Source organism: Python bivittatus, unplaced genomic scaffold, assembly GCF_059951505.1.
Source record: "Python bivittatus isolate LINGU-HERP-01145 unplaced genomic scaffold, Pbiv_v1 ctg000200_np1212, whole genome shotgun sequence".
NCBI lineage: Eukaryota > Metazoa > Chordata > Lepidosauria > Squamata > Pythonidae > Python > Python bivittatus.
In genome coordinates this window covers 7461847-7478154 of record NW_028277040.1, presented here as the reverse complement: position 1 = coordinate 7478154, position 16308 = coordinate 7461847, and the positions used below count along the sequence as shown (strand labels likewise).

The 16308-nt window shown below is 40.0% G+C and overlaps 1 long non-coding RNA gene across 1 annotated transcript in view; it reads left to right on the top strand.

Annotated features, from left to right (window-relative positions):
- LOC148216531 (uncharacterized) overlaps positions 1-6318 on the top strand; it is a 42876-nt gene extending 36558 nt beyond the window's left edge. Inside the window, exons 5-6 of the long non-coding RNA XR_015795230.1 lie at positions 3207-3326; positions 6267-6318. This is a non-coding gene — a long non-coding RNA (uncharacterized LOC148216531). The remainder of the gene's footprint in view (positions 1-3206; positions 3327-6266) is intronic.
- Positions 6319-16308: the final 9990 nt, after the last annotated feature.

The following is a 16308-nucleotide window of genomic DNA, read 5'->3' as shown; positions in this document are numbered from 1 at the left end:
TGCCTATCTTTTCTCTTGAATTCATTGATTTGGGTTTTCTCCCCCTCCCCTTCCATTTCTTTCTTTTACTTTCTTCTTTTTCTTGCAGCTGATTAAAAACTCTTTTGAGTTTGAAGGTTTCTGAATCAAAACAGCTCAGCTGCCAGCTGGGTGCCAGGCAGTGAATATTCATGGTATTTAAATGCGGCATTGGGGATGGGGGGAGATGGACTAGTTAGCTCTTTTTAGATGGAGATGAGCCACCGCTTTGCTCCTTACCTTCTTAATCACAAGAGTTGTGGAAATACTGTTGCCTCTCTTACAACTCCTGAGGTCCCCCATAAAATGGTCACCTCATCTCTTTGCTTTGGGAAATGGACTGGTGCCATCCTACCTGGTTTCCAAATGTTTAAAGCAGAGAACATCTATGATGCCTGAAAGAGCTAGAAGTAAGAACTGAAAATTCAAGCCAAGCTTTACAAGGCAACTCTACGCACATTTACTCAGAACTAAATCTGAGTTCAGTTGATCTTTCTCATTAGTAACACCTTTTTCAAAAACTGTACCATCATTGCAGATAGTTTCAGGACTACTGCATTCACTACACTACCAGGCAAGTGAGATATAATCTAATGTAAAGGCACTGGTCATTTTGATCGTATATTTATCAGCTTGCCTTCTTGTATAACATGTGGCATCCGTATAGTACTGTCCTTCTTCTGAACTTGGAAAAATGCAATTTCCCTTCCCCCCAAAAAATGCCCAATAATTTAATCAGTCCATGCAAAGCTAGAGCTCCCACATATTCGTAGTTTTTTATTGATTGCTTCATGTTTTAAGAATTCTGCTCATAATGCATAGAACATTTGCAATACTGTAGCTGGAATTTCTCCATATTTCTTGCCGTCTTGGGATCCAAGCTCAAAATTAAATCTCCAGTGAATAACTATGCATTTTATGCAGCTACACACTCATAGGAGATGCATTTGCTGCTATAATACTTTGATACTAGATTTCCTCTGCCAGTAACATTCAACCTCCTTTCAACAGCTGTAGCATCTAGCCAATCCTGGCTGGTCTCCAAAAGAGCAGGGTCAGATCTCATTAGTATTAGGACAGGAAAGCACCAGGAAATCCCACAGCTGTAGATTCCCCTTGGAAGCAAAGGAAAAAAATAAAAGAAACAACATCCAGAAGAAAGCAGTAGCATATTATCAAGAAAATGATTGAGCATAACTCAAATGAGACTTTACCTTGTTATTTTGCTATTTCTGCATATGCTATTTACTAATGAGTCTTTCTATAGAAAGCAGAACTGCCAAATGATAAAATTAAGACTGTGTGTTTATATCTATCTATTTATTTTTGATATTCAAAAATGCAAAAGTAGTAATAAAAGTCAAGGAGCACAGTGAAAAAATGGGACTAAAATTAAATATAAAAAAGACCATACTAATGACAACAAGTACAACAACCAGCCTTAGAAGTGACAGTGAAGATACTGAAGTGGTGGATAGCTTCTGCCTTTTAGGATCAACCATCAACAGTAATGGAACAAGCATTGGTAGATCATGCTTTTAGGATCAACCATCAACAGTAATGGAATCAAGAAACTTGGTAGAGCAGCATGAAGACCTTGGAAAAGGTATTCAGATGCCATGATGTGTCTCTGTCTACAAAGTTCAGAATAGTGCATACCATGATATTCCCTGTGATATTCGATGGAAGCAAAAGTTGGACTTTGAAGAAGCAGGATAAAAAGAGTATTGATGCTTTTGAACATTAGTGTTGGAGAAGACTCCTGAGAATATTCTGGACAGCCAAGAAAACAAACAAATGGATCTTTGAACAAATCAACCTAGAATTTTCACTCAAACCACAAATGACCAAGCTTAAATTAACCTACTTTGTACATATTATGTAAAGATCTAGCTGTATAGAGAAGTCTATAATGCTGGTAAAGGTGGAAGGAACAAGAAGAGGACAACTAGCAGCAAAGTGGACAGACTAAATTATAGTGGCAATGGGTGCACAATTGGAAGACCTGAAGGATCAGGTTAGATCATCATAGAGAAAATTTATCTATGTGGTTGCTAAGAGTCGACACTGACTTGATAGCACATGATTTATTTATCTACCTACCTACCTACCTACCTACCTACCTACCTACCTACCTACCTACCTATTCTTATATGGAAACAAGTCAAGTTCAGCAAATCTTTAATTTGACATGCTTGTAATTGTGCTATAATTATAATAAATTAATTGAAACAATTTGACTAGTGAACCAAGTGTGTACTGTAGGTACAATAACCTTTATACAACCACAGTTTAATGTTGGGTTATTACTTATAATGTTCTAATAAATGTAAATCATAAGCTTAAGTGTGTAGCACTCAGGTTTCCTGATGGCCTTTTATTTTACTAACATTCATTTTGTTTTTAATTCCAACAACCTCAACTTTGGGGGCCAACCCTTACCTTTATGTAAGATGCGCAGCCATATATAAAGCTCTTAAAACAGTAACAACAGGGAAAAAACCCTAACTAGCACAAGATAAAGGAATTACAGCAGTAAATGCAAGCATTACCACTGTGGTAAAAAGGGGATACTTAACATTCCAAAACTTAACTGAAAACTGAAAACTGAACCATTTTACTTTCAAGCCTTATTTGATTGGGTTGTTTTATCCCCTTGTTTTTGCAGCACTGATTGTGGCTGCATCTTTGCCATGCCTTGCCACGTTCAGCTCCACAGGACATCGCAATTCTGAGAGGCCTGCCAAAGATCCACTTAGGAATATAACTGGTGAAAAAATAAATATCATCCGTGCTTGGTGAACCTCATATTGTTTATTCTTCTGAAGCAGTGCAAGACTTTCACTTAAACACCACTTTAATTTACTTACAGCAAGAGAACGAACTCCCTTTTGGCCACCCGGAAGGCGGTGACGACCTGACTTTGCCTTCGGGTACTGGGCCAGGATGTTAGATGAGCCCAGTAGAGATATGTTTTGTGCTGGGAGTTGTTATGCGGGGCCTCAATTATTGTGTGATGATTATTTTAATTGTATCCTTTGTTTGGGGAGGTTTTATTACATTGAGTTTTTGTTTGTTTGTTTTGGGGTTGTTAAGATGCTAAGAGTTCTTTATGTAAGATGGGCAGCCATATAGAATTTCTAAATAAATAAATGTGTTTACAATCTTTAATCTGCTATTCCCAGCAGAAACCCTCCCTCCCCAGCTTACTCCTGCTTCTGTTGTTTCTGGATTCTTCCTTGTCATGGGTCAAGATCTGGCTCCTCCTCTTCCTGGATTGGGATCACCTGCAGAACAAATGTCAACAGGTGAGCACAGACGCTTAAAATACTGGGAGGTGATCCCCATTTTCACCTACTGGATTACAGCAAGTAGGGTCTTTTCATTCAGGCTACCAGATCTGGGTGGAAATAAGCTGGATGACCATAAGATGATGGGAAAGGTATACACCATCTCTTTGGTTCCTCTAGTGGTCATCACAGTTTTGCAACTCAGATCTGGAACCTCTAATTTTCATGACTTTTCTTTTTGATATTTGCTGTTTCCCTGGGCTTGGTTCGTTCGATAGAGCAATACAAATTATTCTGAGATAAACTATCATTTGGATTTTGTCAGGAAAAAGAAAGGAGGAGGGGAAACTAGTACAGAAGGGGAAACTGGTACAGAAACTAGTAAGTTCTGTATTCTGCAGCAACAGGCCCAATTAAAAACCGGACATGCAGCTATGAAATAGGGGTATCAGCCAGAACATTTAAAGAATGAATGTACCTGGTAGGTCATTCTTACTTTGAAAAATGGGTATTGTATGATTTTAGAAAACTAAGGGAAAGGTGACTGGAGGGGAGAAGAATCTGATGATATTTTGTTCTCAACACTTTTGAAATTATAAAGCAGTGTTCTCCAAACTTGGCCACTTTAAGATGAGTGGACTTCAACTCCCAGAATTCCCCAGCCAGCCATGGGAGTTGAAGTCCACTCATCTTAAAGTGGCCAAGTTTGGACAACACTGTTATAAAGAAAAAGGAAACAGATGGCTTTGGCTCCTGGCAAGCAGCATCTTAAAATGCATCATTAGGCACCTTGGGAGCAGCCCTTTTGCTCTCCTGCAGGATCTTTTTTTCTCAGAAATATAAATGTTTACAAAAGAATAATGGCAGCAGTAAATACTTTAAGCTGACCACCCCAAAACTCAATGAAATTCAGGTATACCATCTGTGAAGCAAGCAGCTGTTGAAAATTAATAACATGATGCTAATTAAAAATCAGTAACAGCATCCTAAAATTGGGATTGGTTGGTTTTCAGTAACTGAGTCTCAGGCTTTCCCTGATTAACAAAATCTGCAGTGATTGATACTGAGACCCAAGAATATCAAAGTGAGAGGGCAGCACTAAGATTTTCATACATTTTTGTAATTTGGGAGGTTAGCTGGGTTATTTATTTAATTTCAACTACTATGCCAGTCTGAAGGCTGATGTATCTTTGCTTTTATTTTAAAAAATAGCCACAAATCATGTCTTTAACAAATTGGCAATATGGCACTCAGTTTTGATGGCTCAATTGCAAGGGTCATGCCAGGGGCTGCAGAAACATGTGTACAGGGACCACTGGTCTGATCATCCTTCCTGCTATACATCAGTGGTATTGTTCCTCAGAATAATCTGAGAATACATGCTAATTTGTCACAATGCCTTTGCAAAATGAGAACAAGCTAGTTTGCTTTCGTTATAAATTGTGAATGAAGGAAAAGAAGAGCAACCCCCTTTGCTAATCTGAAATACAGTTGATGTTAACCAATAAATTCATGTTGAGAGAATGTTCTACACTTGTTGAAAATCAGATTTATTATAATTACAAAACTTCTCTGCTGCACTGCCTTTTGGGGTTTGCTTGGTCAATATTCTGTAGATGCAAATGGCCCTTTCTCTAGCTTTCTTGAAAAGTAGGAAAATGCCCTCCCATGTCAATTGACCTGCAGAACTATTGGCTTCATAGCTATCTTAAGAAGGGAGTCCATACCAGAATAGGGGGACAATCAAGAATAAGTATCTTAATAAACACATATATGCATCTGTCACGGGTTCTTTTTAAACTATACCCAATTTGATTGACTCAGACTCAAAAGATCCACCAAAACCACTGGATCCTAGACACTTGGATTTTTATATCTCCCTATAAGGATTGGGGAGATGCTTTATTTTGAGGAAAAAAAACTATCCAAGATACAAAAGTGAAATATACAAACATACATGTGCAAGTTCTTTCTATGGCTATTATCTTAGCCTACACACTATTTCTATTACTAATGATACTATACAATTTTCTCTATACTATATTCTACTACTATTACTATACTACACTCTATACTATTACTTCTACTTCAATGCTATATTATACTATTACTAGTATACTATCACTTTTGCAATTATGCTACTGCTATTACTAGTATACAATAGTGTTTTCCTTTTACAGACCCTGGGCTGTCTTTAAATCTTCTTTCTCTGGGATTTCTTCTATTTTTTTTTTAAATCTTCTTTATTAATGGGCAGCATGTAAAGCACTTGCCCATTCCCAACGTTGGGCTGGGCTGGGCTGGGCTGGGCTGGGCTGGGCTGGGCTGGGCTGGGCTGGGCTGGGCTTTTTCCTCTGGACCCTTCAGTCTCTTTGAAGGAAAACCCCCTTCTTCGGCTTGGCTGCTCGACTCAGTTTGCTGGTGGCTATAGAGCTCCCAAACACGCATCTCCTCCATTCTCCTCCCGTCTCCTCCCCCCAACCGCGCCAATGTCAAGGTGGCAGCGTTATTGGCAACTCTGCCCCGCTGACGCTGGGGAGAAAGGCTCAGATGGGAGGGAAAGAAGGCAGCACGGGGGCCTGCAATTTTGCCAAGCAGCCTGCTCTTCCACAACATCCCATATTAAAATAAATCTCAATTCTTCAAAAGCTGACCCCCTACACCATCAAAAAGACACCTTCCACACACAAGGCTGACATATTAACAGACTTAAGTGCAGAAGTTCATTTATGGTGGGGAAAAGAAAAGTATCCTAAAAACTGCCCAGTGAAAACTGAGTGTATTCAGTGAGGCATGAGTGAAATGAGCAGGAGGAACAGATTGGCAAATGCTGAACATTAGGATATCTTAATTCAACATTTTGATGCAATCTCACTTATGAGCAATGAAGACATGCTGAGCACTTCATTTTCTTCTATTTTTTGTTATTTGCTGTTTTTTCTTTTTAATGAAAAATAGATATGAGAGGCTACGTAGCTTTACCCTTCCCAGCAATGGAAGAACTGCTTAGCCATGTGAAGTTTGTTTCTTTGCAAAAGTCAAGACAGTGAATCATGACGTATGGCACTTGGCACTTCCCTGTGGCTCTGTCAATATGTATTCTTCTCATCCTGGAGTCAGGAGAAAATTACGTCAACAGCTTGCAATGAAGCCAGGGAGTGGTGCTGTCCTTATGGGTTCAAGGTAGGATGGTTTCAGCACAGCCATTGATGGATTCCCAGGCTTCCTTTCCCCTCCCAGCCTGTGGCAGCTACTGGTAGGAAACACCACCACCATTCACTCTCCAAAATGTTCAGGGCAGGTTAGGGGACCCTAAGCAGATGTCTGACGTAGAGGGTTTTGCTACCTTTTCAGTTGCCCAGGATAACCTAGAACTGCTGGTCTTCTGGAAGGCAGTTATTCCGCTGTCCCTAAAAATACCCTGGCTGACAAATCAGTAGAGTGCAGAAGGGGAGAGTGGGAGAGACCTTGTGGGCACACTGACAGAGCTTCCTCATGTATTAACCTACCTCCTCCTGTGTCCCACAAGCTGATATATATATATATATATATATATAGAGAGAGAGAGAGAGAGAGAGAGAGAGAGAGAGAGATTGAGAGAGAGAGAGAGAGAATATCAATCTTTTGGAAGATTAATATACCTATGTCAAGATCACTATTCTCATACAAAAACTAATAGCTTGGTTTTTTAATTTCATGTTTTCTCCTTTTATATAGCATGTGGTGGCAGTGGTGAAGGGATTTTGGTTACTCCAGTGGAGTGGAAATGGTGATAGTGTGACTCTTACTGTGAGTTCTAGTTCCTTCAGCCTAAGAAGTTGCATTTCCCCCCCAAATTGATAGCCTCTTCTCTCCCTATTAGGTGTCTCTGTAGCCTACAACTATGATTAGGCTCATTGAAAAAGTTTTTGGTAGCATGGTGTTATGCAATCTTCATAACTGTCAATAGGATTTATAATATACAGCTCTCAATGGGATATTCAATTATGCTTTTTACAGATTCCTACTGATCAGCTGGAAGGAGATCATTGATTGATTCACTGGGTTCTTGGCATGTTTTCAGTGTTGCAAGATTGGCAGAAGTAAAAACAATTGACAGTTCATTTCAAAGTGCTTTGGAGGGATTATAGAGTGGAAACAATGGCATGTGGAAATGCCCCCATTGTTAGACCAATTAAAGGATGAAACCCTCCGTTTTCTAAAATCAGAGACCAAATGCAAAAATGAACACATTTGAAATGCAGAAATTTCACATTTGAATAATGTATTATAGTCAGGAAAAACAATGGGCTCTTCCAGATGGCCACAAAGTCATATCCACCAGTCCTTTACAGTACTCAATTAGAAAATGATGTTGGCATAATTTGTATTGTTCCTCATTCTGCAAGGAGTTTTCTTTAATTATTGTGGGCCACATTAAGGAAGATGACTGGGGGGGTGTCATGGCTTCATTTTCCCGCCCCCAAAACATCACCTGCCAATGGGAAAAACAACTACCAATCCCTCTCCTTGGTGTCTGGTGAGGTGGGATTGGATGATTGTTGGCAGGTGCTTGAAATTGGGGGTTTGGCCGCTTGTCAACTTGGTCAACTAGCAGCTGCTCATGGGGGATGGGGCGCAGGATGAAGCAGGAAGCTCTCCCCAGGCCCTTGCTCAGCGCAGCCTCTCCCTGTGCCTGTGACCTGTCAGCTGCACTGTTTCGGCATACATCTAGTGCTCCTCTGAAAGAGCCCCAAATGCATATTTAAAATAGCCCAACTGATAGACTGACATGCAGGTAGTGGGTTATGGGATGAAGCAGGAGGGAGACATTGACCAGAAGCTAACTATGTTCTCATGCTACTGCTGAAAAAGAATGTCAGTGCTAGTTGTGAGTAACCAGAGTTCAGTTCTGGCCTAGAGGCTGGCAGCATCCGGGTGTAGTCAGTGGGCTGCCATACAGAACACAGTTTTGGTTGGCTTACCTGTAATTACAACAGCTCTCCCCATGATCTCTAGTTCCATCAATGCTTGAATGGAGAAGGCAAAATGGTGCTGTCCAAGTTTGATATGTGTAGCCATATGGTGTCCTGCATAAGCAGCTACAAAAACTGCAGCTGTATGATATTGATTCTGAGAGCATGGACAACAGGCAACAATTGCAGCACTTGTATGAGAGTCCTTAAAAAAAGTAAAGAACGCAGTAAAAAAAATATGGCCAAAGGAAACCCCTTGCTGGTAAAAGCAGCCGAAAACCAATAATGGTAGCAGAACTGGCAACATATGTTTGGCCGAACTTGGATCTCTTTTTGTGTTTGAATTGATCTTCTGTTCAGCATGCAGAAACATAGATGTAGTGCTGTGTTTAAAGAACTGGCCTAAATCCATATTTATAAAGGGCCTGCCTGAGACCTCACAAGTACTATGGAAAGTCCTGATCAGACATTATGTGGGCAGAAGTCTCTGCGGAAGCCAGGTGTCTAGTCTCTCCTGCAGTCCAAGCCAAAATACCTATGGAGGCAACACCCATTGATTGGAGGGATGTGTGTGTACCCACAGCCATCTAAGGTGGCCAATAGGGAACTGGGCAGATCCCAATCCTTGACCACAGCTGCAACCACATTGTTGGTGAAGTGTGCCAGATCGTATCCATGGCAAAAATTCTGTTGGGAGATAAATGAAAAGACTACTTTGAAGCTGGAACAGCTAAATATGACTTTAAGCTTCCTCAGGTATGGTATGGGCTGGGGCAACGGGGGTGGATAAAGGCAACATCATGAGGACATGGTAGAAAACAGTGGTTACTAGGGCATGTTCCTGCTTGTGGTTAGGGGGAACATGAAGACAAAACCACTGTGCAATTCAGGTTTCACTTGTATTACAGTACTGCTTTATTTTAATGCACAAAGAATGATCAAACCGAAAGAGCTGATACTTTTTAATATTTGCAGTAGGTTTTTACCAAGGGACAACTTTTGTCACCTGAAATAACGTTACTTAAATTACTAAAATGCATACATAAATGTAACAAAAACAACTGTAAACTGCTGAAATTCACATGATTGCAATGGTCTAAAAATAAACACAGAAATAATAAAAGAGGAGGTAAAAGCAGGGAGAAGGAAGGTAGCAGAGCATCTGAAAGTTAAAATGAGGAAGCTGAACATACTTGCTAGGAAAGAAGTCCCTTAATGTAGCAGCTGCAGTAGAAAAGGCACTATCAATTCTGACTCTGAAATTGGTAGGACAATAGATTGACATTCCAATGTTAAGTCTGTTGACAAAAAGTTTGGGAGCAGGCCTTCTTCTGAAATGTTGGTGCTAAAGTATGTAATGCTTTATGAGAATCAGACCTGGAAACTAGTTCCAAAAATGTAACATGGATGTGATCTGATCAAGCTCCTGAAACTAAGCTGGCTGCCACATGATGCAAATGAAGACCCATGCAGAATATGTTACAGTAATCAGATCCAAATGTGATGTAGGCATGGGTCAAGTGACCAAATGTGCATTATCTAGGGAAGCTGAGATATTCACGGAACTGATGCAAAACTCCATCTGATTATGGATGGCATTTAAGCATTTTCAGGCAAAGCCTAGACCTGAAGCAATCTGAGGCCATGTACCTAATCTTTCAAAGGGAAGACTTCTCTGTCCAAAGAAGCCACAATGCCACTTCACCTTGTCCATTCTACTGACCCACAGTACCTCTGTCTGGACAGAGTCTCAGCTTCTACATCCACATTCAGTTGGTTATGCTCTCCACTAATTGATTCTTCAGCATCAGATGGAAAGAGAGAGAGGTTGTAATCACTTTGGTAATTCATGACAACCACCTGCAAATTTTGGGGTTCCAGCAGGTGTTAATTTGTAAAGTTGTGCAGTGCTTTAGCTTCAATTTGGAAAAGGAACTTTGGGAAGTGTGGGAACATGAGTGTAGTGCCTTTCTGCAACTCAACAGAAGTCTCCCTGCAGCAGCAGTGCTACCCTGGAAAATGGCACAGCTGCTTTAATGAGCCAAAAATGCAACTTCTGTGCATTCTGAAGCAAATGCATTCCAAATCAAATCCAAAGCATTGCACCGCCCTTGTATTCAAGGCACCTGTGCTTCCCCCCCCCCCTTTAAGTTCTTTATCTAAACAGAAACTCCAGGAACAAATAGCTTTTCCAGATCCACTCCTTTTCCTGGCTCCTGTGTAGATGACATGCTGTCTCTGCTGTGCAATTTTGTTCTCATCTCATTATTTCCCATTTTCTAGCCCAGATTCATTAACTTTCATTATAATAATCCGTATGCATATGCAGAGTTTCAGGGATTTTGTTGACAATCTGCAAGATTACTTTACCAATAGTTTGGTACCAAAAAGCAACAAGGGCTGGGAATAACTGGATTTTGGGGTTCTGGGTGCCTTTTCCACAAAACTGCATCCTGCTTTTCTTGCACGAAGCAATATTTTTATACAAATATTTCAACTGAAGCCATTTGGAACTGTTCCAGAATCTTCAAGGACCTTGGGCTGAAGCAGCCTTTCACTTCCAAGCTTCACAGAGAAAACACCAAATAAAGGAGCATACCCTGAAAGCAGCCCCAGCTTCAGGAATCCAAAGTTTTGGATTGGATTAATTACCCCAAAAGCGGCTTGTTAGATGGTGTGTCGACAAGCAGATAAGGAGGGCTGCAATAGAACCAGCCAATTAACTAGGCAATGTTGCTGAACTAAGGGTGACCTCATCATTAATTGTGGAAGTTGTTTCTGAGCAGTTTCCCTTTGGAGTGAGTTTTGGGGTGAGTAGGAAGGCAAAAAACAGGGATAGAAAAGAGAGGGAGCAGAGGAATAGAAAGAAAAGTTCACCTAATTTATTTTTCCTTATAAAATAGGAATTGTCTATTAAAAAATTGTGAAGAAAATAACACATGGTCGTTTTTTGTTTTTAATCTGCAGGTCTGCTTTTTCCAAGGGGATATAATAATAATAATAATAATAATAATAATAATAATAATAATAATAATCCATCAGAGTTTCTCCTCATTAACTGGAGTAGAGTGAATTGCTTGTTATACAGGGATAAAAAAAAGGAGCACCTTCTGAAATGGCCTAACCTCTTGAAAGCCACAGAAGCTTGGCTGGAAAGGTAAAAAACCAGGCAAAGCCCTCCCTGAGGTGAATAGGGCTGTGGGTGACCAGTGTCTTATTCCACCAGCGGTAGGCTGCCAAGTCAATTTGATAAGTATGCCCCCAAGCTTCCTTGGGCTCTTTCCAATGGGAGAGCAGTTCCAGTAGTAGAACTGGATAAGTCTCCTGCTGATCAGATGATGCTGTAATCAGGTGCTGACTTTTACCTGGAAGAGTCTTGTGCCAGTGAGAGATATCAGCTGATGAAAACATCCTAGTTCAAGCAACAAATGCCACCGTAGAGATAACAGCATTTCAAGGATTAATTGTCTTGGATCCCATCCTCTACTCACAGGGGATGTTCTTTGAACTCTCCACGTTGGTGAGCAAATTCCCAACAATGGTGCTGGTTGTGTCTGAGAATACCCCCTATAGTTATCCCCACAAGAAATATTTTATAGGAAAGAAATGGTAACTAAGCAGAAATGGTTAACTTATGGCAATATCCTTGATATTCATCAAGAAGAAATTAAAATCAAGAGAGGATTTGACATCTCAAGAACATTCATGCCACTGGCTTTCATATGTACAACTTGGAGAAAGATTTAAAGCCAATAAAAAGATATATGGTTTTGAACAAAACAAAGTTTTTTTTTTAAAATTGAATTGTGGAACAATGATGAACACCTTATTGCTAAAATGTATAAGCTTTTGTTGAGACCTGAAACAGAAGATGAACAAGTTAAAGAATGTATGATAAAATGGGTTAAAAAATTTGGACATAATATACAAATGGAACAATGGGAAAATATATGGATGAAAGGGTTAAAATTTACACTGTGTTATAATCTGAAGGAGAATTTCTATAAAATGATGTATAGATGGTATCTGTCACTATCCAAAATGTACAAAGGGGTTTCAAATATATGTTGGAAATGTGAACAACATGAAGGGACTTTTTATCATCTTTGGTGGACTAATAAGGCTAAAAATTTTTGGACCCAAATTCATATATTAATTCAGAAGAACTTGAAGGTTAATATACAGTTAAAACCAGAGACTTTCCTTTTGGGACTGATGGACAAACAGTTGGAAAAATCTCATGGACTTTTGTTTTTATATATGATAACTGCAGCTAGACTCAAAGGTGAAAGACTCAACATTACCCACAATGGACGAATGGCCTGTGAAGATGTTGGAGTTAGCTGAGATGGCAACATTGACAGCTTTGCTTAGAGAAAAAACATTGACTAACTTTAATGCCAATTGGAAGCCCCTTTTGAACTTTTTGCAGGAGACAGAAAAAAAAATGAAATTATGATTTATGGATTTGATGTTTAGTTAAAATAGTAAGTTCTACAAAATATGTATGTTAAGATGTAGTTTTAGAGTAAGAGGTCACTATATGATTTATCTATATCTGCTGTATAAGAAGTCAGAAGTCATTCTTTTTGTAATTTTTCCTTTCTTTTTCCTTCCTTTTCATCACTTTTGTATTCTTCCTTTATTTCTAACTCTCTTACTCTCTATTTCTCTCTTTGATTATTAGTTCTTGTTTGCTTTTGTCTTTATGCTTTTTATAACTTAATAAAGTTCTTATAAAAAACCTCCACAAATTCTTTCTGGTGCTGGTGACCATGGACTATAGAAACCTTGATCTGCTTATAGGGAGTGGCAGTAGCCGCAGCAGTTGTGCCCACACAACTCAGTTTTAATTTGCCTTCTGGTACGCCGCAAGGATGTGTACTTTGCTTATAGGTCCTGTTGGATGCTTGGACTGGCCCTTTTTTAGAGACATGCAAGTAACGGTGAGGACTCTTCAAGATACTCTTCTGCCACCTTTGGCTTGGCCGGTCCTGCCTGCATCTCTCCCTCTCACCCTTCTGTACGAAAATCATGCAAACAACCTGGATCAATTTGGGGCTTTAAGTGGGGTTCAGAAGGATTGGGAGATGGAAGGCTGGCAATCAGGGAGCGGCCTTAGAAAGAATGGGGGGAAAGTGGCAAATAGATAGTTGGTTCCTATAGCTGTCATCCTGGGTCAATCTCTAGCTCTCAATAAGTCCCTACTCTGCCTGCATGGTCCATACTGCCCAGGACAGCAAAAGGGGTAACTGAGCTATATTTTGAAATACCTTGGTAACAGGAGGTGGGGCGGCCATGGCTTTCTCCCCCAACCCCACAGCACCTTTGTTGATCCATATCTCACTAGCTGTGGAGAGCAAGACTCATACTGGGTCACATTTTGTTGGGGTTCACAACTTGCATTATACTATGAAGTTTGGCTTTTGAAATTATTGGAACCCAGGCAATTCAGCTTTATTCGAGAAACAATGGTTAAATAAACTATCACTTAACATGATGTGTGAACCCAGCCATCAGTGGGGAGGGGGATGGAAGGCAGACAAAGGAGCAATTGTGGTCATCAAGTATCAAATATGATTCCTATTTCTGCTTGGTTATTAACCTCAGTGGGCCCATTCCAATCCTTTGGTTTCATAATTATTCTGAAAATAAAATGATTGGGGAGAGAATGTCTAGTGGTTAAGGCTCCAGGCTAGAAAGCAGAAGACTCTGAGTTCCAGTCCCGCCTTAGGCATGAAAGCCCGCTGGGTGACTTTGGGCCAGTCCCTCTCTCAGCCCAACTCACCTCACAGGGATGTTGTTGTGGGGAAAATAGGAGGAGGAAAGAGTATTAGGTATGTTTGCCACCATGAATTATTTATAAAAATAATAATGGTGGGATAAAAAAATCTACAAAAAAAAAAGATCCCATAAGCACGTTGAATCAAATTTATCAGAGGAAGAGTGGGATTTAACTGCAGCAAAGAGTTGCCCATTTTTCTATGGATAAATTCACAGACTGCAACCTAATTAGAAAAACCCTGGCCTTAAAACAACAGGAGAGAAACAGTTTTCCATTTGGAGGGTCCACAATGGAAGACATGGAACTCTCAGTGTATAAAAAGAAGGTTGAAATGTAAATCACTCCTGCTTTTCATTAGCAAATAGTGGAGGAATATTACTTGTTTATAACTAAGAGGGGGTGGAAAATAGAACCTACCAATAAATTATTAACAATTAAGGCAACAATTTACTGACTTTCCCACAACAACAGAAAGAATAATATTGTTAGTAATTCCTGCATAGCTGAGCAGCAAATGTACTGTATCCCACATCCGTTTTTCACATGGATTCCCATGGTGGGCCCAAATAATGTCTGACTGTTATTCCAACTACCTAATCTCCCAAACAGGTCACAGTGGTGTAACAATAATGGGATTGTCAGGCTGCTCCAAATGAAATAGATCCAGTTTAAAACAGAATTGAGAAAGCTACTTGCCAACTATTAGGAAATATTCATATAACAGCCAAGCAGGACAAAAGGAGCTGGTTAGGAAAGCCAAGGACTAAACTGCAGAAAGAAGAGACCCCAAGATGTAAAGGAGCTGAGATAAGGGAGTAAAGTACCTATCAGGCTGAGAAAGAAAATACCCGTGAAGGAGGTAAAAGAGAAACGTGGGTAAATAGGAGATACAAAGAGTTAGGGAAGAGTGACCACAGGAAGAGGAATTCAGGAAGGGTTGGAGGAAAGGAAAGAAGATGTTCTTTGGTCCCACTAGAAAGGCAAGCTCTGGTGGCGGAAGATACAAGGCTCTCAAGGATAGGCCTCAGGAAGTAATGGTATCAAGAAGAAGACCTGAGATGACGAGGTCCAGCAAGTGAGGGAATCAGAGCTGTGGCGAAAAGAGTTTAGGAATGGAAGCTGCAAAGAACTGAACAACCAATAGATGGAAACAAAGTGTTTGTTTTCTGTATTTCTTTGCTGCCCTCTTGCAATCATCTGGATTTTTGCAGCCCAGATCTGGTGGCCTTAGCCATGACCATGAGAAGTTTCTCATATTTGTACAAATGAAAACATTCAGACATTTGCAGGGATGGATTCACACATCATGTGAAATTGTGGTCCATTTGGCTTATTGACTAAATTTAAATTGGCAAGGTTTGCACAACACGCTTAATAATAAACCATAGTTTACATGCCACAGTGGCTGAGTTCATACAACTTATTAGGCCAAAACCAAACAAATCACCTATGATTTAGTACAATCCATAAACCCGTTCTAAGTGTGACAGAAGCCATTTCCACTTCTAAAACAAATGGCTCAGAGTGCAGCTAATGGGTGTTCAAACTGTGTTTACCATCCTTGAGATGGAGAATATTTCCAGCCAAGGCTTTTGTTTATAAATATGTACTTGGGCTCCAGAAGTCATCATATTCCATTTGTAACTTTCCTGTGCTTTCCCAGTGCTGCTTCCATCTTTTTATCTGTCACAGAGATTCTGTAAAAGTGGGGAAGTTTAATAATTGCTCAGTGCTGGTTGATTTCTAGACCTAGGAATCTCAGTTGGTCTTCATATTTAGTAATATTCTTTTACAAAATAGTCTAGAAGGCCTGGATTTTGCAATCCCCAAAGCTTTGGGACATAGCAATAATCATCATAGGACAACATTTGACTATCCAGCTCTGGTTTTGGCTATAGATTTCTTAAATCTCTTTAATAGATAGATGATTGTGTGGATTGGGGGGGGGGGATGATCAGCTCCTGGAGAAGATAGCATACTGAGTCTGTTGCTTATTTGACATTCAGCCTTCTAACTTAGGGAAGAGTGACCACAGGAAGAGGAATTCAGGAGGGGTTGGAAGAAAGGAAAGAAGATGTTCTTTGGTCCCTTTCTAGGCAAGCTCTGGTTCAACTAACTCTTTTCCAAAGAAAAGCAAAATCTCAAGAAAAAGAGTTCTGCAAAGGCAATGGCATTAACCCTATCTGAAAGAATCAGAGATATGTGAATCTTAGTACTCTCGAGAAGGAAGGAATCCACAATGAAGATTTCCAGTGTGAGA